This window comes from Pyxicephalus adspersus, chromosome Z (genome assembly GCF_032062135.1).
Source record: "Pyxicephalus adspersus chromosome Z, UCB_Pads_2.0, whole genome shotgun sequence".
Taxonomy (NCBI): domain Eukaryota; kingdom Metazoa; phylum Chordata; class Amphibia; order Anura; family Pyxicephalidae; genus Pyxicephalus; species Pyxicephalus adspersus.
Window position 1 is genome coordinate 36,040,758 of NC_092871.1, and position 23,275 is coordinate 36,064,032.

General features: G+C 39.0%; 1 protein-coding gene across 2 annotated transcripts in view; it reads left to right on the forward strand.

Annotated features, from left to right (window-relative positions):
• Nucleotides 1–1,079: 1,079 nt before the first annotated feature.
• Nucleotides 1,080–23,275, forward strand: part of LOC140343465 (synaptotagmin-like protein 2) — a 54,470-nt gene continuing 32,274 nt past the window's right edge. Inside the window, exon 1 of one of the 2 annotated variants that reach the window (XM_072430147.1) lies at nt 1,080–1,160. The gene's annotated coding sequence lies outside the window, so the exon portion shown is untranslated. Of the gene's footprint in view, nt 1,161–6,462; nt 6,504–23,275 lie in introns of those variants that run through there. The other variant, XM_072430148.1, reaches the window with a different exon arrangement.

Sequence of the window (23,275 nt, forward strand, 5' to 3'; positions counted from 1 at the left end):
AAGGGATCCTTTTTTTGCAAAACAATGCACCTGCACACACGTCCAACATTGTGGCTGCCAAATTGAACACCCTGGGTTTCCAGTTGGTCCACCATCCCCCCTACTCACCTGACCTGGCCCTTCGGGCTATTATCTGTTCCCGAATTTTAAGAAACACCTGAAAGGGAAACATTTTGAGGACATTTCTGACGTCAAAGATGTTGCTGAGAGCTGGTTTGCGGCCGAACAAAAGGAATTTTATTTGAACGGTCTAGAAAAGCTGCAATAATGCTGTAAGTGTATCAGTCCCAGGGGGGAATATGTTGAATAAATGTGTTATTCCAGTCAAAGCCAGGAACATCTCTGCACCCCCTCGTAAAATCTGGAATATGCATGTTTTAAACATGCAATGTGGGGAGAAATAATAAACATTAAAATTCGGAAGAAACAAGACACAATAGGAGGTATCCAGAATTTCTTAAATAACAAATAGAAACAGGCAGCAGATAAATAGGGGGGGGAATATAGTTGAATTACCGGAGTTGATAAACCTGGCATCAGATGATTCTACAATGAGGTGCTACAAAGAAATCCTCCCACAAAATTCAGGGGGGAAAAAAAACTTGGAATACTTGGGAAAAAAAAAGAAGCTTTCTTTAGTACATACCCTTATTGTAAACTCTGCGACCCCTATTCTTATGTCACTGGTTGATATAAGTTTTGGAAAAACACAATTTTTTTGTCAGGATTTATAAAGGGTTTTATATCTATTATTACATGTTTGTGTCTAATAATGTTTTAATATAGCGTTGCAGTTTTATTATGATATGTCATCACACAGCTACTACTGGAATAGAATAAGGAAAAGTTTTAATAACTGCATTCATGTAATAAACCACACACCCTGTACCCAAATATATTATTTATACTCAGACACGGTAGATCTGGCTTTAACATGTCTAATGATTGACTGTAATAAATTACATTCAAGCTGCACAGCTTCAGAGAAGTACCTAGTTTGCAGAATGCCTGCAGTAATCCAGGTCCGGGTTTTGCCTGGCTGCAGACTCCGGCTCCGTATAATCCAGTGCGGGTGTGGCTGTCAGACTGAGCACAGTGCCTGAGTCACTCGGTAGCCGCACCGCTCATCCTGTGCTGCACCTGCTTACCTGGGCACACAGGTAAGTCACCCGCATCTCTTCTTATAGCGCCTGCATAGACTGTAGCCACTTCAGCAAAATGTATTCCTTCCTGAGCACTGTTTCACCCTACTATAGTATTCATCAGACTGAATGGTTTGTCCTGCTTTGTCACTAAGAGTCGGTGCTAACTCTGGGAGTTACTGAATCATGTACAATCATCGAGCTCCAGCTATTTCTGCTCTTTGATTTATAATCCCAGGGATGGGATGAACATATGTATGTTGTACTGGCACTCTCAGCAGAAAGACTCAACGTACAGAACAAATGTAAAGTGCAAATGATACTGTGAGCTGGATGGGCATCTGCAGGGCCCCCAGACTGCAGGAGAATACTTAAAAGAAAGTTTTACACTTAGCTTTTTCCTTAGGAGTCAGCTTTGAAGATCTTTAGCTTTTGTTTTTTACAGTCTTTGTGTTACTCCTATTTTTTGTTTTTTAAGGTGATGTCAGGTTGGTGATACTTTAGCTGATGAAAACCCAAAATAGGCCAAATGGTAGCCATACACCATGCAATGGTCTTAACAGATTGGATGTTTGAATCCAATATATATATATATATATATATATATATATATATATATAAAAATATAATCTGTTGAATAACAGGGCTGTTCTAGATCTATTTTGACCTGAAAGTTGATCAAACATTTGTTGGGAAATACTGTTCATTTTTGATGATGGGAGCTATAGTCATTGACAGCTGCAGTGCATTCCACTTCATTAAATAATACAAAGCTAGCGGTGGTTTATTCGATTGTCAATCCAAAACAAGTTTGATTGAGTGGTGCAAGGTGGTAAAGCAATCAGTATTTTCTTGGTTAAAAATCTATATTTAAATATTTTGATCTTTTGCTGAATCAGGCATACATCTAACAGTTATCTCCTACCTATTTATAAAGATTTATTCTTTTGCTGGTCAGACCCGAGATTTGTCAGTGGCTGTCACGGTAAGTGTTTACATAACATGTATAATTTTGCTGCTGGCAATGTATTACGTACCACAAAATCAATTATCTGACACCACCCTTAAGACTATTGGACCAAATATTTATGGCCTACACCTGGCAGAATTACTTCCATGTTACCTGCACTGTCATGAACAGTTTCGAAAAAGTATACTAATGTATATATTACTCGCTCTGTACAAAGTCCATGGTCATGTCTCTAACTGTCCCCCAGAGGAGCTAACAATCTAATGTCCCCACAATAGTTATATATCTGTATAAGCTAAGGGCAATTTTTGATGAAGAAACGTACCCACACAAACCCCATGCATAAAGTGATCTGGCAAAGATTTATACCTGGCACATAGTGCTGCAAAGACAAGAGTGCTACTTCTGCAAATCCAAATCTTTAAAATATGTTTTTCCAATCCATGTCAGAAGCAAAACACTTGTGTCTGTGTTCACTGACACTTGTGAGTGATCAAAATAAATTGGCAGGGGGCTCATGGGCTGAAAGCAGCCCAGTGCCCATGGTATAATAAACCCTCAATAGGAAAGGTGTCTGTGTTCCTTTTCTGGCATTAAACAGGTTACTAAGATGAGTTGTATAGACTCCGGAAGCAGAAGGATTTTATTGTGTTGGTGAATGCACCTGTCACACGTGTTCAGCAATCTTCTATATCTCTAGGAGTGTACAGGCAATGACAGCCTCACCTGCAGTCATTATTCATATGATTGCTTGGATTTCTGTTCGCTTCATTGTTACATTGTTTTAGAACAATTAACTAAACCCCTGATATCTGATTTTGGAAAGTAAAGAATCTGTTTTTGTGATCTTAGTCCAGAAGGTTGCATCATGCATCAATGGCATTCCGTATTATTATGGTAAACTGTAGGTGCATGTAAATGCTGATTCACCTTACTGAGGCTGATGTAGGTCGGGGAGAATTGAGCTGGTCTCAGTTGAGTCTGCACATTGTCTCCCTTCCTATCTCAGTGTTTCCATAAATCTCACATGTGACAGGTCAGTATGCATCCAGCACTATTCTTTATTCTTTTTCTGTGAGATGGTGCATTTCCTCCTGTCTTGTTAATCTATACATGGGTGGATTGGACCCCTCTGTACAGGGTCATAAATTAGTATGGAATGCATGGGACTGTAAAGTAAGTATTGTTCCTGCAGTGGATTGTAACTACTGATACAAAAACTAACCAAAAACTTTTCTGTGGACTTTAATAGCCAGGCTGCCTTGGTCTCTTATTATAACTTACAAGTCGTAGTAACCATTTTGTCTGTGTTTCTAAGGCCCGAAGAGCTGGTAATATTAACAAACTTCCTAAACCCCAACTGGGCAGCTTAGTTGTCTGACTGCAGAGCCAGTACAAGGCAAAGTGACAATGTCTGTCTAAAAAGACCTTCAACCTATTGATGATACCTACTACTTTTTGCTCCATCACTGCTGCCACCATGACCCCCAGTGTCAGGAAGCGTTGGAAGCTAGGGAGAAGTAAAAACGCATGTACTAAAGATCAGCCGAGTTGGATTAACACCAAAACATTATTGTTGCCTTTCTCATGGCCATTAGCAATCTGGGGGCACAGTTCTGCAGATAAGTGCATTCTGCAAAGTGGCAACAGGCACACTAGATCACATGACTAGAGAGCAAGTGGCTTTTTATTACAGTGGGTACTTATGCTGAAAATAGGTCTGTACAATAAGTGGGAATGGGGGGGATATCCAATGCACCTGAGAGTAGCTCACCTCAACCTACTGCAGAGCTCCTAGAGGGCTCACCAGCCCTGCAGCTTCCCTGAGTGTACAGCAACCATCCCAGTGAATCTGAATTTCACAGTGTGTCCCATCTCTTGCTTCAGAGTCTTTTGTTGGGGTTCTGGTCCTTGTCTAGAACCCAAACAGTGCAGTCTAGTCCCCACGTCCTATTCAGAGCCCATACCGCTTTTTATTGTTCCCCACTCATATTCGTTCTTTCTTTGATGTCAAAGCATTTTTCCTTCTACTGACCACCAGTCACCAGGGTGATCTTCTCCACTGACCCCCAGCACTGGAACATTGTTCTTTTTATTCACTACTAAGGCATTTATTGGACACTAGGATATTTCTTCATTTAAGTGTTTTTGACTTTTTTGATGGGTTATTTTTTGTGTAATATGTGTTGTTTGTGTTGTAGTGATGTTTCACATATTTGCAAATTTGTTTCCCTGTCAGGGCCAGTTTGTACTTATGTGCCGCATGTTAAGTGCATGAGTAAATAATAGTTTGAATCCAGCTTTGGGGGGGGGTAATTACTATCCAAACAAGAGCCCTGTGTTTTTTTAATTTGTCCAGCAAGTATAGGGGGTCTTTAGGTCTCTTCCATAAGGGTTCCTATATATTCTGTGGAAAACGAAAGAGAGGTCCAGCAGAACCATCGGTTCCTGAAAGCCTCACCTGTGTCCCGTTGAACAGAGGTAAGGTCTTGTATAGAATAGTAATATTGTATTCTAAAGAATCACTGTGCCGTAGTGAGGGCCACATGCTTTTTCAAGAAGGACAATGAAGGCTGATGTGTGGCTAGCCTGAAGGTGCTTGGTATCTTCTTCCCACATGAGGGAAGGCCAGCAGTTAAAGTGAAAAAAATGTAAATTTATGGTTAATGTTGGTTGAGTAAAACACTCATTAATTAGACCTCCTTGGAGTTGTGTGTTATTGCCAATGCAGAAGCAAAGGCAATACAAATACATTTCCTATCACTGTGTAGCGTATTAGAACATGGATTTGTACAGCTGAATCTATTACCTTCAAAATGTGGTTGTTCCCATGTCTTGCAGTACTTTTCCCCCTTATTTTACGTTATTTTTTACATAATATGTTATATGGTCTAGTGATAAACACTATACAAGCAATATTTAAATACAGGAGAAGAGGCAATAAACTTTTGCAGTTGTAATTTTTTTAGGAACTATATACTTTTTAAGTTAAAAGTTACTGAAATTCTTTACCAGTTTTTTTACCAGTTGGAGTTTCTGAAAATAATTTGATATTTTTTTCCTTATGGAAAACAGGAGCAATTACCAGTAGGGACATTTATAAAACTAGCACAGTCTATAAACTGGGCAATTTCTACTCTTCACTAAAAATAGTGTGTTTAATTCTCTATTTGTGACAGGCCAAAATGGACTATTCATGTTTAAGCATATGGAAAGTTTCTGATTTGCAATTGTGTGCCAGAATATATCAATGAACCATTTACACATGCTGGGTTTTTTACATCACAGTCCAACATTTATAACATGCAGACTGGTGTGCATTATGAATGCTTTCCGCAATACACTATTGAAATGCATTTTCTCTTGTTTTTTCTACTTTTGCCTACTTAACTCCAAGCATGTTAGGTGATATGTTAAAGCAGATCAGAACACACCTACGCAGTATGTTGGTGTGACGTGAAGCCATAGAACATGAGATAAATTACATTTTTGTTGCTTTGGGACTGCACTGGGCAACAATGCCCAACGCAGTCCACTATTGCTGGTGTGAATGAGCTCATATACAAATGTTATGGTGGTAAAAGAAATAACAATATTCCTATACTGATATTATCATTATGATTAGAGATGAGAAAAACATTTCTAGTGAACTTGCATTATTACAATTACATTTACATTTTCATGACAGTCCATGAGACAGGACAGGAGTCATTATGATGCATAAGTTCTGGGGAAAGCTGGTTTAGCTTTAAGAAAACAAAGATAATGTTGGCCATTTGGGTGGTATCCAGGCAGTTTAGCCTCAGGTGACCAAGCTTAACCAGTTAAACTGCTATTTCATGGTCCGATTATAGAACAGAATTTTCTAGTTTATGCATTTTTGTGGTTTCCATGTAATTTCAAAGTCCATCCAGATATATTTCATACACATAGGCGGTACTCTCTACTATTAAATCCAGTTTTACATCAAAAGAGTTCCAAAAATACTAAATTTCTCGTATTAAATTCTACCCCTTTCTGTTTATCTGTTTGATGGTGGGGAATCTTAAACATGTTTCTAGTAAATTGAATTGCTTCAAACTGCCTTCAGGTAGAGTTAGGTAAAAGTTTTTTCTTGTTTTTTTTACCATGGGCCTCCAGATAAGGTAATAAAGTTGATCAGACCTAAATTCTTGTGTTGAATATGGATATGTTATCCATAGCAATTTTTTTTTCTACCACATGATGACCTCAGTCTTCCGGTTAGAATGATTCTGGAAGGCTGAATAGCTGTCATGGCCCTTCCCATGGTTTACTGACGTCAATTACCATTTTTGCTCTAGCAACTGCACCAGGCTGGAGAAATTAGACCCAGCATGTAAAGTGACAGACTTTGAAGACATCTGAAAGAGGTAAGTATATAAATAAAAAAAAAATATAGACCTGTATGGGAGAGTGAGTGGGGAGTGGAGTGATTGGGGGCCAGGAGTTGGGCTTTAAGTATAGCTAACTACCGTTATATCCTTGTCCTGATCACAGGTTTACTTTAGGAGTTAGATATTATTTGAGCTGCTCAGTTTTAAAAGAACATGACACATGTGATTATCCTATGTTCTGTATACTTGACATATTTTAATGGTAACCATTAGGAATGAATAGAGAATGCAATTTGTCACAGGCGTGTTTTCCCTTTTGACCTCCCACTGCAAACATCACTTACCATTATCCTCTACTGAATGGATAACTTGTTTTGTTCCTTTAGGAAGGTCTGGTAGAGGTGACACCATATTATGGGGGATGCACTTCTCTTACTGGATTTTCAGGAAAAATTTTACTTGTGTGGTTACTTACTCTCCAGGGTAGGGGAAATGATTGACTGCAAGTATCAGCAAATATCTTCTCTTGGGAATTTATTAGTGGCTGTAAATAGAAAATAAATTCGTAAAGCAGGAGAAGCTCATAACAGATAAGAGATTGGGACAGATATTCAGCTGTAAGTAAAGCATATCTTCACGTTGTAAAATACCATAAATAGCTTCATATCTGTCCAGAGGATTTTTTGCTGGCTGTAAAGCCGGGGCTAACACTTTTGTCATATAAGCAGGATCAGACTTCAACTGTAGATATATAATGAATAGGTATATTTCACATAGCAAAAGCCAGTAGGGTTGATTTATAATGCTGAAAACCGTTCCACTTTGAGCCTTGTGAGAATTGAGGTGGGGCATTTAAACAACCAGTTGTTGTCTATTTTTTTGCAAAGTATCACAAGGCTTTCAGAAGAACTGTGAACATTATACCTTCAATTGGATGATTTTCTAAAAATGCTTAAACCAAACTTTAATAACAGAACATCCAAACTTTGCTGACCTCCATTTTTGAAAGTGTTGGTTGCCTAGATGTAATCTCCTCAAATGACTTCCATGAGTTTAGTTACTATGCACAACAAGTATACAGATCAGGATTTCTTGCTTTCTAATCTACAAATTTATTCCAAATCAGTGACTCACCAAACAGTGTGGAAGTATCTGTCTACTTTGTAATTTTCATGGTGTCTACGTCTCTTGAAGATGTACCAACAATTCTATGGTCAATGTTTTTTTTTAAATGTAAATTTTTATTAAAGTTTTTAACATGTACAAGTCGACAACAAAGCAGGATCACAAAGAAAAAAAGCAAAAAAACATATATTAAACAATAAGAGAAAGGTAGGCGCAAAATACAGAATGATGTCAAGACATGAAAACAAACATCATGAAATACATACATACAGAGGAACAAAATAAGATTACAAATACACTTGTGTTGTTCTAAAGCTGCGTACACACCTGCAATTTTTCTCGTTGGAAAGGATCTTTCACGATCCTTTCCAACGAGAAAAGACTGCACGATGCATGAACGATGCTGTACATACAGCACCGTTCATGCTCTATGGAGAGGGGAGGGGGAGAGCGACGGAGCGGCACCCTGCTGCGCGCTCTCCCCTTCCCTTTCATTAGGATCGGTCGTCGTCCATCGTCCATGGATCCGCCAGGACGGTCGTTGGACGATGGACGACGACCGACTGTACACACGGCAGATTTTCGCCCGATAATTGGCCGATACCGATTATCGGGCGAGAAAAATTTGCCGTGTGTACGCAGCTTAAGCCTTCGTATCGATTATATCAATACACAATTAGTACTTATCTAGCATCAAGTAAAACAAAAAAGCATTCTTAAATGAACACCTTTACGATAATCAAATTTAAAAAAAAGGAAAAGAAAGAAAGGAAAAAGAAGAGTAGAGGAGAACAGAAAGAAGATCTCACTAGGGCAACAACTAGTGCAGCCAAGCGTATTTAAGGTTCAGATGAACAACTATGCTATACCAGTAGCAGTTGCTTGATCCCATGGGGCCCAAATTTCCTCAGATTTCTCCAGTTTGTTATGGAGCCTAGCAGATAGATGTTCCATGAGCCAAATATCCCCTAAATGTGTCCCCAATTCCACAACAGAGGACGGAGTGGGTGATTTCCAATGCACCGAGTTAAGGCATCTGGCCGCAAGATGATTAAGAGTATGTGTCAAAAGTTTGGCAATGGGGACATTCAGCAAATGGGTCACCCGATCTAAACTAGTAGAGGTTTCCAGTATTTTAGTGAGCAAAGCATTCACCCCAGTTTAGTATGGCACTATCTTAGAACAGTTCCAAAAAATATAAAAAGGTACCTACTTAAGAATCACACCTCCAGCAGCTATTACTGCAAGATGGATATATGGAGTATAGCCTGTCATAGTATAGTACTAATGCATAAGAATTTTATATACATTTTCCCTATACAACGTACATACCAAACTCTTACGAGCTTTACCTCATATAACCTGCCACAGCTCTGGAGGGAGTTGCCTGCCCAGAATGGACTCCTATTTAGTCATTTAAGCATGCTTGACTAAAGGGATTGCAGGTTCACCAGTCAATATCCGGTAAATGTCCGAGATCAGCCCTCTGTGAGATGGACCACCTGCGCATACAAGTTCAAACAACGTGGGGGGTGAAAAGGTTAAGTCTCTAGTGACAGCTTGGGCGAAATTACGGATTTGTAAGTAGCTGTATATGGCCGAAGATGTGAGGCTGAAAAATATTTTTAAAAATCTGGTACCCCTAAACCTCTCCTATTTTTCAACAAACATAATACAGATTTGGGAAGACAGTGATGCTTATAATCCCAAAAGAAATGAGGTACTTCATCTTGAATGTGCCCCAAGGCTGCACGGTGTACATTCACCCGTAAGGTTTCAAAAAGATAGAGCAGTTTTGGTAGGACAGACAGTTTAATAAGCAATACGCCCAAAAAATGATATATACGGAGAGTGTGCCATTTGGTCAGAAGTGATTTAATATCCTGGAATATTTGTGGATAATTCTTTATAGAGCAATTGGTATGGGGGGTCAATTGAACTCTGAGATATTTAATGTTTTCCTGTTTCCAGCAATATGGGAAGGTATCCTGTAATCTATCAATCAGTGCCTGATCCAAATTAACCGGTAAAGCTTTAGTTTTGTTTGATTGACCCCTATATCCAGACAAAGTCCCATATTCATCTAACACCATATGGGGAGCGTAATTAATGGATTAGTGAGAGAAAAGCTGCGTACACACCTGCAATTTTTCTCGTTGGAAAGGATCTTTCACGATCCTTTCCAACGAGAAAAGACTGCACGATGCATGAACGATGCTGTACATACAGCACCGTTCATGCTCTATGGAGAGGGGAGGGGGAGAGCGACGGAGCGGCACCCTGCTGCGCGCTCTCCCCTTCCCTTTCATTAGGATCGGTCGTCGTCCATCGTCCATGGATCCGCCAGGACGGTCGTCGGACGATGGACGACGACCGACTGTACACACGGCAGATTTTCGCCCGATAATTGGCCGATACCGATTATCGGGCGAGAAAAATTTGACGTGTGTACGCAGCTTAAGTAGTACATCGTCTGCATGCCTAATAGTCTGTGCCAATGGCTCCATGCATAAGGCAAATATTAGAGGCGATAACCGGCATCCCTGATGGGTGTCACTGTATATGTTAATAGGCCTGGAAGTAAAGTGAGGAAACTTAACCACCGCTGTGGGGCATCTGCATAGAGCATGTATAGCCTGAAGAAATGGACCCCGGACACCAATATGAGAGAGATCACTAAACATAAATGGCCAGCTAAAACAATCAAAAGCTTTTTCAGGGTCAAGTAAGAGCGCCCTTTGTTCCATCCTATTAAGCACATTGATTATGTCCATTGTTGTTCTCATGTTGTCTCCAGCCTGTCTGCAAGAGATAAAGCCCACCTGATCTTTATGTATAACCGAAGAGAGGTATATCCCAAGTCTAGTGGCGAGTATTTTCGTAAAAATCTTTAAATCTGAATTTAGTAGAGCTTTAGGGCGATAGCTTGATGGTTCTGTGGGATCTTTATCTGGTTTTAGGAAAACTGATATATATGAATAGAGTGGGATTGTGGGAGTAAAAATTGTGTGAAGGTGAGGAAGCAGTTGTTTGATATATGTCTTGTACTATAAATACGGCAGCCCATCCAGACCAGGTGCTTTATTGGAAGGTAAGGGTTTAATCGTTAGCTCTATTTCTTCTTGTGTGATTGGGCTGTTTAAGTTTTTCGATCTTTTCATTCTGCAGCAGGGGAAGAGAGCACTTCGCAAGATAGGTATCTATCCGGGATTGTAACGTCTGACCTCCAGCCCTTTGAGATACATGAACTTTAGAGTATAGATCAGTATAATATTCTCCATAAATCTCAACTGCAGAAGCTACTCTTCATAAAACCTGTGACACAGGTATACCATAGCCTTTTCAAATACGAAGAAGTATGACACGGGGGAAACCTGCATGGATCGTTCTAAATCCCTAAGGTCAAAGGTCAATTGTAAAGGAAGTGCCTCTTTGTTCCGTTTAAGTCTGGAGGACTCTTTAATAATGTGCCCCCTTATCACAGCCAGGTCTGTGCCACTGAGCCTAGATTATCCATAAAGTACCTCAGAATTTCGACCTGAATAGCCTGTTTCGTAGGTCCATACTTCAAAAGATAATCGTTTAATCGCCAATGACATTTGCAGGGGGTGGGGTGTATTGCCCAATTTCACTGTACAAATAATGGGGGCATGGTCTGACCAAGAAATCACACCTATATCAGAGAATACTGTCACCGTAAGAGCCGGTAGGCTGGCAAAAAATTAGTCTAATTTTTAGTCTAGAATGGAAAGTATATAATCGCTCTGCCGGATGCTGTACCCTCCATACAGTATACAAGGCAATATTACGCATCAGTTTACGAAAGCGCCCCAAAAGGCGAGCAGTGTGTGTGTGTGCGGGGGGGTTTATATAGATGGGTCTGCCGAAAGGTGGTTTTGCATGGGTGTATGTGTAAGATTAAAATCTCCTGCCATGAAAACATATTGCTGTAAGTACTAATTCCAAAAAGCAAGGTTGGGCAGTGTTGGGGACATAGACATTACATACTGTCACTGTCACATTATCTAGTGTACCTTGTAATATGATGTACCTGCCATCTGGGTCTAAAAATGAGTTATGGAGGGTAAATAATACTCCCACTTTGAAAAGTATTGCCACTCTTTTGTCAATGGTTTAACACTGGTCATATTGAGAAAGTAAAAAATATAGAAGTAACAATTTGTTTCTGTATCTCTGACAACTCACTAACATAAAGGGTCATATTTTTTAGGCCCAGGTAACAATTGACTTTTCAAAAAAATTTGTTGCATGAAGATTAAGTGACATCTAGAAACAGGGAAAAGCGCCAAGGTGCCCGCTACTAAACATGCACATTAGTTTATAAAACATGTAGTCATTACTTTAAGGGCTTGTTTTCGCCAGCTGTGCTGTCATGGCAATGAAAGCAAATAACATAAAAATGAGAGGATAATTTGTTTCTAAAATGATCTGTTCTAGCCAACACAGTATGCTGTGCTAGGAGGATGTCCTGCATATTTGATATGTGGTGCAGTACCCTGCATTTTGCACCCCATGTCACCTGAATTGATTTTTAAAAAAAAAAGGCATCTGAAAATGAATGGTACTTGTGTGCTTTGTTTGCACATCTGGTCTAAATGAGCCCTAAAATCTCTGTTGTTAGCACAAAACGGTGATGTGCAAAAAGACAGTTAAAGCCTTTGGCTAGGATATAGAAATACAAGCATTTATATAAATTTGTTGTATTATATAATATATTTTAAGTATATATATATATTTTTTTTTTGTTTTAAAGCAATACATTAGCTTTAAAACAAACCTTAAGCAACATACATCTCTAGCTGTAGGCACCGTGGAGTAATTAACCTAGTAAGTAATTAACTAGTTTCAGATTGGCAGGAGTGAACACACATTTCATTAGGGCTCCCAGTGGCTGGTACCCAGCTATCTTCTCAGCCGCCTTCACCATTTTGCTGGTTCTTAAAGAAACAACATTTTACAGTTGTTTTCAGCTAATGTTACTGCCACTCTGATTTATTCTTTATGGGTGGCCACCAGTGAGACCCTACTTACCCGAGAAAGCAGTTCAGGAGCTTGAGGAAGCAGTAACTGCACTGCAACCTCACCATTAGTCTGGTGACTGGTGGCTATGAAGTCCTCTCAGCCAATGGCAGGGCATGATGAAGCCAGGGACTAATCTGCACCTAAAATGTGCTACAGCTGTGCACAGCTCAAAGTATGTGCTGGGGTTGACAAGAAAGGTACATCTCAGGCTGCACAACTAAAGGGAAGCAGATGATGCTGTTTTTACCTTGTTGTTCTTTCTGCTGCAAGGAACACTACCAGACAGAATTAACAAGGTGTGATACTGCAGTAATGCAGAGCACTTGATTGCTGCCTAGATAAGCATCTCTTAACACCATGCTCAGTACCTGCTTGAAGGGGAAACAGGACAAGCTAAGCTGCTAAAAGAAAAAAGGTGTACAATTTCTGCATGTGGTATTTAATAGTGTTTTCTTGACGAAAACATTTAGTCATACAAAGCTACAATAAAGGTATTTAACACTTGATGTATAAAGTTAGGTTAGAACTTTATTTTTATTTTCCTGGCAGGGATACAGGTAGAAAAAAGGAAGTACAAACTCCACTACACTACCACAGTGTATGTAATAAAAATCTATGAATTTACAAAGTCCAAAGGATTTCACTATTCTATGGGTTTTTTTTCTACAGCCTCAAAACAAGGATGATCAGTGGTGTGTTCTAGTTCTAAAATAAGCAATTTAATTTTTACTTCTTTGCATACATTGGACCCAATATGTATTCTGAAGTACTTCAATCTACTTCTCCAGCAGAATAAGTTGGGAACACATTTACAGTGTTTTGCGTAATTTTTGGATATTGTTTAGATTATAAAGAATATTATATTATAAATAGGAGCACTAGTTCATAAAATAAAAAAAAAGGTAACTTTCAGTGTGTCTTCCATACCATGTGTCTTTACATACCTATACAACTTAGAAAATGATTGCAAGGGCTTGTGCAGTCTTCTGACTTAGAAGTGATGTTCCCAAGATTAATGTGTACACAGCCTGTCTGCACACACAGCAAATGGAAAGAGCTTAGACTATGAAGCGTGTGACTGATTTTCTGTTTTTTTTTTTTTTTTTGCTTCAGTGTAAATTAGACATTGAAGAGACTGTCAAACAGCAGTAGTTTGCTGGAGGTGTATTCATTTACATTGGCCTATATGGAGGATTTCTCCACAAGTCAGCTATGTTACTGTTTCTCAGTACTGATAAAGCTGCTATGGTTTTTCAAACTTCAAGTAGATTTAAAAGACCCAAATATTACAGCTTTGTATTTGTTTGAAGGTATTGCATCTTAAATACATGCAGTTTTGGTACCTGAATTTGGCTTAATAAATGATCTACAGTAGTGCTCAGGCTGGAAGTTATAAAGCAGCATTAGATTTTACTCAGTTGTGTTGCAGTTTCTAAGTGCTGACAAAGAGCATGCTGATAGGAGGAAAAAGCAAGGCACATAAATGCACTCAATGCACATCTTTAAACCAGCAGAATCCACATTACTTTTGTATCACATTGATATATATTGTGTGTGTGTTTGTGGTTTTAATAACAAAGTCTTGCATGTATTTGAAACCTCATTGCCAAAATCAATCCAACAGGATTATCAGGTAGCATTTCAGAAGTGTATTTTTCACTGAACAAGACAGATATGCAAAACATTAAATACCAGAATTATGTATATTTATAAAATTATACTGCAGATAATGCAAGTATCTGAATTTGTCAGGTTACTGCTGCTCTTTTGTCACTTAGTGGACAAACCGATGGTGTGTCTGTCACTGGTATTTTTTTGTAAACTGTTGCATTGGAGTAAAGAAATGTAATTTAGAGGTGACCTGGCTTAGTTTTTACCTGTGTATTTGCCTGGAGCTCAACCCTAGAGGCTACTGTATTAAAGCAAAGCTGGGAATCCTGTTATAAACTGCCCTTTACTACTGTAATTCTTTGTCTAATCCTGTGTTTATCTTGTTAAATGGAAAGTTACCTTTAAGTAGGGTACATTTGATGTTTTTGTATTTGGCTTTGTTGCCTAAGCTGCTCCCTCCGCTGTACTGCCCCAGGACTTCCTGCCCTGAGTGAACAATATTACACATTTATTTGTAGTCATGTTCTGATTCCCAGTTCCACCTCATTCTTGACTGTTGCTTCATTTGTTGCCACACCTGAAATGCAGGTCTGATACATGTCCTAAAAGGTCACTTTTATTCAACACTATTTATTATGGTGGGTCCCACAACGCATGACCTTCTAGCATTTCTAGATACACTTTTCAATCTAGAATCCTTACTGAACCAATTCATATTACAATCTGATATGGGTGATATGTGATAAAATATATAAAATATATTCAGAATTTTTGGGTATAATGAATTGTATGACTGACTCTACTTCTTTCTACTTCTCAGACATCAATCACATGGTGGATGGGTGGGATTTCTCATGTCTGTGTAATATCAACATGGAATTTCCCAATTCTACTTCTCTGTATTTTTTGCTTTGAATGGAGCATTAGGTGAGCTGAAAATAAATAGGTATGTGATAGACAAGTGAACTCCAATGAGCCAATAAACAGGTACCTGTAAGTAAACCATGAAAACAAAATGAACAATAGGAAAACAGAAGCTTACCAAGGTTCTTTGGGTAATGGCTATTAAAGCCCTTAACTATGTAATGTGCTTTTTTCTTTATATGTATAGAACTGCAGCATTGCTTTTCTAGGTACAAGAATGCTATGTGTTTCTTTGTACAAAACAACATACATTACTCATAGGTATCAGGTTGTATATGTCTCTGTTTACTAGTTTTGTAAAACATGACCATGAATGTATTCTGCAATATCCTTTGTAGAAAAGGAACATACAATGAAAAGAAATGAACTTATGAGATCACTTCTTAGTGTGAAACACAGGTAATGTCCAGCAAAGAACATGGGGTAAGGGGGAGTACAATGTGCAGCTTACTTACGTCCCAGGCGCTACTAGGAAATTTTTATGACTTTTCTTCTTTAGGTGCTGGGGGCTAAATGATTAGAGGTTCCAAGGTGAAGTGTATAGGTAGGCTGGTGGGGAAGGGAGTTCTATTAGTGTGGAGGACAATTTTCCACTTAGTGACAATCAATGCAGCTTTAGGACAGTCATTCCAGAAACCACAGCACTGGACCAACTAGGAACTAATGTACCATGAAAAATGCTGTACATTGTGATTATGGCATTGACCTCTCAAAGACAAAGTTTTTCTTTGTACAGAGTTTCTCTTTAACCTGGAAATGTTATTACAAGATGATAAAATTTTTCATCCAAAAGTGGAAATCATCATTTGAAAAAATAACCTTTTTAAAACTTTACATGAAACCAATAATTTAAGCAGATGGATTTTTGCCTCCTCTGTAACTGAATATAAAAACAGAATGGAAAGAATCTCCCTTCCTCTTACCACAGCTGCTAAAAAAATATTTATTTCTGAGCTGCAACTTAATTGCTGGGATATACACCATCTGCTCAGTAATCATTTGAAATGTCATTGCACAATGATGAAGTTTTGAATATTTAAGTTTTTTATTCTATTTGAATAATCACACTTTTCTAAATATACATTTTTTCCAGTGGCAGTCAAGTGAGCAAATATGAACTATAGGGTAACAATTGGTAACTAATGGGGTAAATCAGAATTCATGTAGGGCCAGTGAATAGCTACCACTAAACCTCATAGGTGGAAAAAAAAGAAACTATTTGGTATTTGGTCACTGTTCTGGCACTGGAGGGAGCATGGCTAGGCCAACGGGTAAGGCACAACCTTGGAAAACCTTAAGGGGGAGGAAAATGTGACACTAAGGTTTGTATATAAAATAAAAGGTCAATACAGGGATGGGATACATTGGTATCCTAGCCTTGGCTACTGTCACGGTCCCTTCCGTGACTGAAGTTAGAGGATCTGTCATACAAGCTGCATGTGAGATTATCTGACAGTCTCTTTGTTTTTACTTGTTGCTGTGTTGTTGTTTGTAATGAGCCCTTGTATCAGCTGCAGCTGGTGGTCATTACTGCTCCTCCATTTAGTCTGGCTTCACACTTCATGCTGTGCGGTTGATATTCACTTCTGGGATGTGAAGAGCTGGAGTGTTGTGCCATCCTGAGTTCCTGTTTATATCTGCTATTAACCTCCCAACCGTTAAGCCTGTACTTTTTCGTACTAAAAAAAGTTGCAATTATCGTTAACCGCGTACTTTTCTCACTATATTAAAATCTCACTTACCTGGTCCCGCTGTGCTCATCCAGCGTCGTGTCCGTGTTCCAGCGCCGTCCTCCAGCGTCGATCTCCCTCTCCAGCATTGGGTGCCTTCTCCTATACCAGCGGGACTGATAAGATGCCGGCCGGCGGACCACAAGATGCATACAAAGTATGTATTTTGTATTGGATTGGATACAGGAATTTGTATTCAATTCAATACATAATGAGAGTTTGAATTTTGTTCTCATTTTGTATTGGATTGAATACAAAGTCCTGTATCCAATCCAATACAAAATAATAGAAAATATATTTATGTGGTTTTGTCTATAGGTATGTGACGTTGGACACTAGGGAGGTGTTTTAGAAAAATATATTATTATACAGTATACCGAATTATCGCATTTTCAGTATTGGATTGAATACAAAGTCCTGTATCCAATCCAATACAAAATAATAGAAAATATATTTATGTGGTTTTGTCTATAGGTATGTGACGTTGGACACTAGGGAGGTGTTTTAGAAAAATATATTACTATACATTATACCGAATTATCGCATTTTCAGTATTTTTCATTTATTTATGTATTCTTGTTTAAGCTGAATTTTGTGTTTTTCCTTTAATTTTATTAAAAGTAATTTTTTTTTTTTTTACATGATTGTGTGTTTCAAACATTTTTTATATTCATTATATCTACTAGACCCCTATTCGGACATATTTCTGTAAGTTACAGGTCTACCATAAAAAAAAAAAAATTTCATGAAAACCTGTAACGCTTTTGGTACAGAAATCTAGACCTCAGTGTAAAGCTACATACACACTTCCAATTATTATCGTTGGAAAACGAACGACGAACGTTCATGCACGATATATATGAACGATCGTATAGCACCGATCCTGCACATAGAGGTAACGACACGATCGTTCGTAGATATTGTACACACAATAGATACGATCGTTTGAGCGATAGAGGAACTATGTGCACGACAGGAAAGTGAACGGACGTTCGTTCATCACGCATGCTCTGAACATGGACGATCAACGAACGACCGTACACACGAACGATGTTCAACGATCGTCGCCCAATCCGATCCGTCGGTCCGGTCGTTCGTTTCCAGCGACTTTCCTCGTTTGTCGGCGTCGTTGGTTACTTTTTTACGAACGATTTTTTGCCCAATCGATCGTTCGTCGTTCGATTGGAACGATAAAAATTGGAAGTGTGTACGCACCTTAACGCCCCAGGTGGTTAAGATAAGTTGAATTACTTTTGGTGTTTTGGTGTTTTGTTGTTCTTTTGTTGTTTTCTAGGCCTCAGGGAGACACTGGGTCTTTCATGAGGAAAGGAACCAGTAATCTTAAACCAGTCACTACTCCTAGGGCTATGCAGGGCTACCAGGGCCTAGGTTCCTGTGTATTATTATTCCCACCATCGGGGATATTCATACTGTCAGGAGTCAGGGCTAGGTTAGGGTGTCTGTAAGGGGTGATGATTCCCTTTTCCCTAGCCATTGGAAGCCTAGTCCCTGTATTTACCTTTCTGTTTCCCTCCCCTCCCTGTTATCCATGACAGCTGCTCTGACCCTGCCCCAACACTGCAAGAATCCATTTAATTATATAAAGCGCCTTACCAAAATAAGTCCCCAAGCCTGCAGAGGATAAGGGCAGTGTTCTGATTTGAGGTTGGTTCATGGATTTGCCAGATCTTAACTACATTTTAAATCTTTGGAATGGGCTGGAGAAGATTTTACACAGCAGTCTGATTCTCCCATCTATATATATAAAATTGTGTGTATTTATGTATGTATGTGTGTATGTTCCACCATCACTCGAAAACACATGGAGACATTTCAACTAAACTTGCCATACATATGACTAAGACTCTATGACTGAGACACCAATCGTCTTTGTACAGCGCTGTGCTATATGTCAGAGCTATATTTGGATGAATGTATGTATTAGTGTATGTCATCACTAGGAAACTCATGGAGACATTTCAACCAAACTTGCTAGATATTTGAGTCGGACTCATGTGATTGCACCGCTGATTTTTGTACAGCACTGTGCTAAATGTCAGAACTACGACTCTCTCCTCTAAAATCTATCATGAATGCTGCAGCCAGACTCATCCATCCTTCCCTCTGCACCTCTTCTGCTGCATCTCTTTGTAGTTCTCTCCACTGGCTTCCATTTCACCATAGAATCAAATTCAAGCTCCTGTGCTTTGCCTTCAAATCCCTACACATTTTTTGTCCCACTTACATTTCTGACTTGGTAAAAAAAATACTCCCCCTGCCGCTCTCTCCGCTCCTCCAATGACCTACTAATGACTTCCTCACTCATAACCTCATCACACGCACGGATACAAGACTTCTCTAGAGCTGCTCCAACTCTCTGGAATGGTCTTCCTCGTCCTATTCGGCTTGCTTCTACTTACTGCTCATTTAAAAGAAACCATCACTACTTCCCACCATATATCTACCATACATATCCCCCATCCTATTGTGTGAAATTCCCCCACCTACTAGATTGCAAGCTCTTCGGGGCAGGGTCCTCTCCTCCTATATCACCGTCTGCATTAGTCTGTCATTTGCAATCCCTATTTAATGTACAGCGCTGCGTAATATGTTGGCGCTATAAAAATCCTGTTTAATAATAAGATTAATAATAATAATAATGACTTAATTTGGTGATCACTAGGAAATGAATTTAGACAATTCAACCAAACTTCCTAGATATATGACACAGCTGATCTTTGTACAACGCTGTGGTATATGTCAGAGGTATATAAATGTATAATATTAGCGTGTGACTGTGCGGGGACATTAGAGTGTCAGCTCCTCTGTACAGAGACTAATGGGTCTAGCTCAGTGTTTCATTGTACAGCACTATGGGATATGTCAGAGCTAAATAAATCTATATATATAAAGTTGGATGTATGTATGTATGTATGTGTGTATGTTCCACCATCACTCCAAAACGCATGGAGGCATTTTAACCAAACTTGCCATACATATGACTGAGACTCATGTGAGTGCACCAGCCATCTTTGTACAGCGCTGTGCTATATGTCAGAGCTATATTTGGATGTATGTATGTATGTGTGTGTGTATGTCATCACTTGGAAACGCACCAACACATTTTAAACAAACTTGCTAGACATAATACTCAGATACATGTGAGTGCACTGCTGATCTTTGTACAGCTCTGTGGTATATGTCAGAGGTATATTTGCATGTATGTTTGTAGGTGTGTATGTATTGCTCAGTGACAGTGTGCCTTTTGCTTATATTTGTACATACTTTTTTTTGGACAGATTTCTGGACGGTTATAATGCCTTCGAGAAAACGTAAGGCGATTGGCTGAGTGCAATCAAAGGCAAAAAAATGAAACAACACCGTAGACAAGAAAATCACTATAGCTTTATTTGATTCCTTTTCCTGTATAATATAAGATTGCAATAAATAAATACCAGGGCAACGCCGGGTTAACAGCTAGTTGTCAATAAATGATCTTGTCAAAAAGTCAAATCTGTCTATAACACACTTTGTAGTGTGCTGTGACTCATTATAACACGTTGTGTGGCTCTTGAAGGGGACATGTTCCATCTTCACCTATCATACACCATTGCAGTGTGTTGGTCTAAATCTAGCCTATTGAAAGAAATTGTTTTTTCTAGCACTACTAAAGCTACGTACACACTTCCAATTATTATCGTTGAAAAACGAACGTTCATGCACGATATATACGAACGATCGTATAGCAACGATTCTGCACATAGAGGTAACGACACGATCGTTCGTAGATATTGTACACACAATAGATACGATCGTTTGAGCGATAGAGGAACTATGTGCACGGCAGGAAAGTGAACGGACGTTCGTTCATCACGCATGCTCTGAACATGGACGATCAACGAACGACCGTACACACGAACGATGTTCAACGATCGTCGTCCAATCCGATCCGTCGGTCCGGTCGTTCGTTTCCAGCGACTTTCCTCGTTCGTCGGCGTCGTTGGTTACTTTTTTACGAACGATTTTTTGCCCAATCGATCGTTCGTCGTTCGATTGGAATGATAAAAATTGGAAGTGTGTACGCACCTTAACCCTCGCATTAAGCTGAGATGGCATAACCATTATGCAATGGTGTGGTGCTCTAATCTGTATAGCACAGTGATTGATATCACAGTATTTCAACAATCTGACAAAAGTGGTAATTTTATTTCAACCAGCTAATGGATTCCTATGTTTCTTACATATTTGAGGTCCACACACCTGTTTCCTATATTATTTAGGAGTTTCACTCTCTTTGCAGGATTTAAATTTATTTTATATATTTTTTTTTTTTTTTCATTTCAAACAGCATCCATACAAGTATACACAGTTGACAGCAGATCAGCAAACTTGTGTTTACTTTGAAGCCAAGCAGAGAGATCTTTTTTTCTGTCTGGCAGAACTGATTTGATGTTGATGATATTCAGGACATTCTGTAATGTGTTTTTTTTAACCATGCCTGGGTGTATTGCAGATCTATCAGGGACTTTACCAAATGGGTACCTAGACAGTAGAACTCTTCACAAGTTAAACTCTGTACAGCTGGAAAAGTACAAAATGCATCATCCCATTCATCCAAGTTGGTGGAAATATTAGCATTGTAGCCAATTAGGTTTTACACCATGTTTTGTAATACCAGAATAGAATAGCAGACAAAAACGATTATTTAGTGTTATGATCTTCCATTATGCATCATAGTATTTGAATATTTTTATATTGCTCTAATTAGGACTAAATTGTTTCTCAAAGTATGAGACCTGTGCCACTGATTTTAGTCTGCAGACCACAACATGTATGTATAGGATTCCACTGAGAGGAAGAAGCCCACTTTTAATAAACCAGGTAAAGAACAAATTGTATTTTGTACCATGTGTGCCCAATACATTTTATGACAGTACCAGAGCATTAACAGCTTGTTGTTGTGGCTTCAAGTAAACTCAGCCTGATAGTAGGAAAGATCCAGCTGTAATAGGATCAGTTTTTCTGCAACTTCCATGTATCTTGATATTATTCAAATTCTAAAATGCCAGCAAAATAAACAATATTTACCATTTTTTACTGACCTTATCCCTCATGCCCTTACCAGTCAACACTCTCTATCTGTCTTAAGCTACGTACACACTTCCAATTATTATCGTCGGAAAACGAACGACGAACGTTCCTGCACGATATATAGAACGATCGTATAGCACCGATCTTGCACATAGAGGTAACGACACGATCGTTCGTAGATATTGTACACACAATAGATACGATCGTTTAAGCGATAGAGGAACTATGTGCACGACAGGAAAGTGAACGGACGTTCGTTCATCACGCATGCTCTGAACATGGACGATCAACGAACGACCGTACACACGAACGATGTTCAACGATCGTCGTCCAATCTGATCCGTCGGTCCGGTCGTTCGTTTCCAGCGACTTTCCTCGTTCGTCGGCGTCGTTGGTTACTTTTTTACGAACGATTTTTTGCCCAATCGATCGTTCGTCGTTCGATTGGAACGATAAAAATTGGAAGTGTGTACGCACCTTAATGCTCCAGAGTGTGGGGGCCAGACCTTGGTATTCTCACATCCAGTGCAGGACTAATAATCCTGCAATCAGTGCATTAGAGAAGAGTCTTTGGGGGACTAGTCGTATTGGAGAAAGAAGTATGCGGGAGCCAGGAATAAGGTACATTTAATGCTTTTCATTGTTCTCTTGCAAATGGGCATTTACTGTAAGTCTCGGAGAGCAAGGGGAACCTTATTGTATCAGTATTGTTGTAATTTCCCTAGGGTTAGGCTTTAAGGTATATTTTCTATACTGAAGAAACCTCTAAGCAGTATGTAATAGAGTTATAGTTCTGTACCTGCTAAATCATCTAAAAACAGCCAGATATTTTAAAACCTTCATACTTCGTTATGGCATTAACATAGTTAAGCTCCTAGTTTTCCACCTCTAGTGCATAAATATTATTTATTTTTAACTAGATTGCTAGTTCTGTGTCAATACTCTCCACATAGGATGTAAATAACAGGAAGCTGTCAAATATTGAATAAACACAAAGCAAGAGATTAAAGAGTGGTTTTGTAAGCATACTCTTTTAGATCATCATTTTGGGGGGATAGTTTTAAATTATGAGAGTGGGCACAGCAGTAATAGCAATTGGAACCGGAAATGGGTAAAATAGTGTTCAACAGGACAGAAGTAGAACAGGAAGGTTCACTTATTTTCAGTCTCAGGCTATAGTATAAACTATTTAGGGAACTAGGGTAGGCACACAAAACAAATATCATGTTTTTAGCAGAGCCAAGATCCTGGTTGCAGGGCAGTCAAAAATAGGAAACAGATATT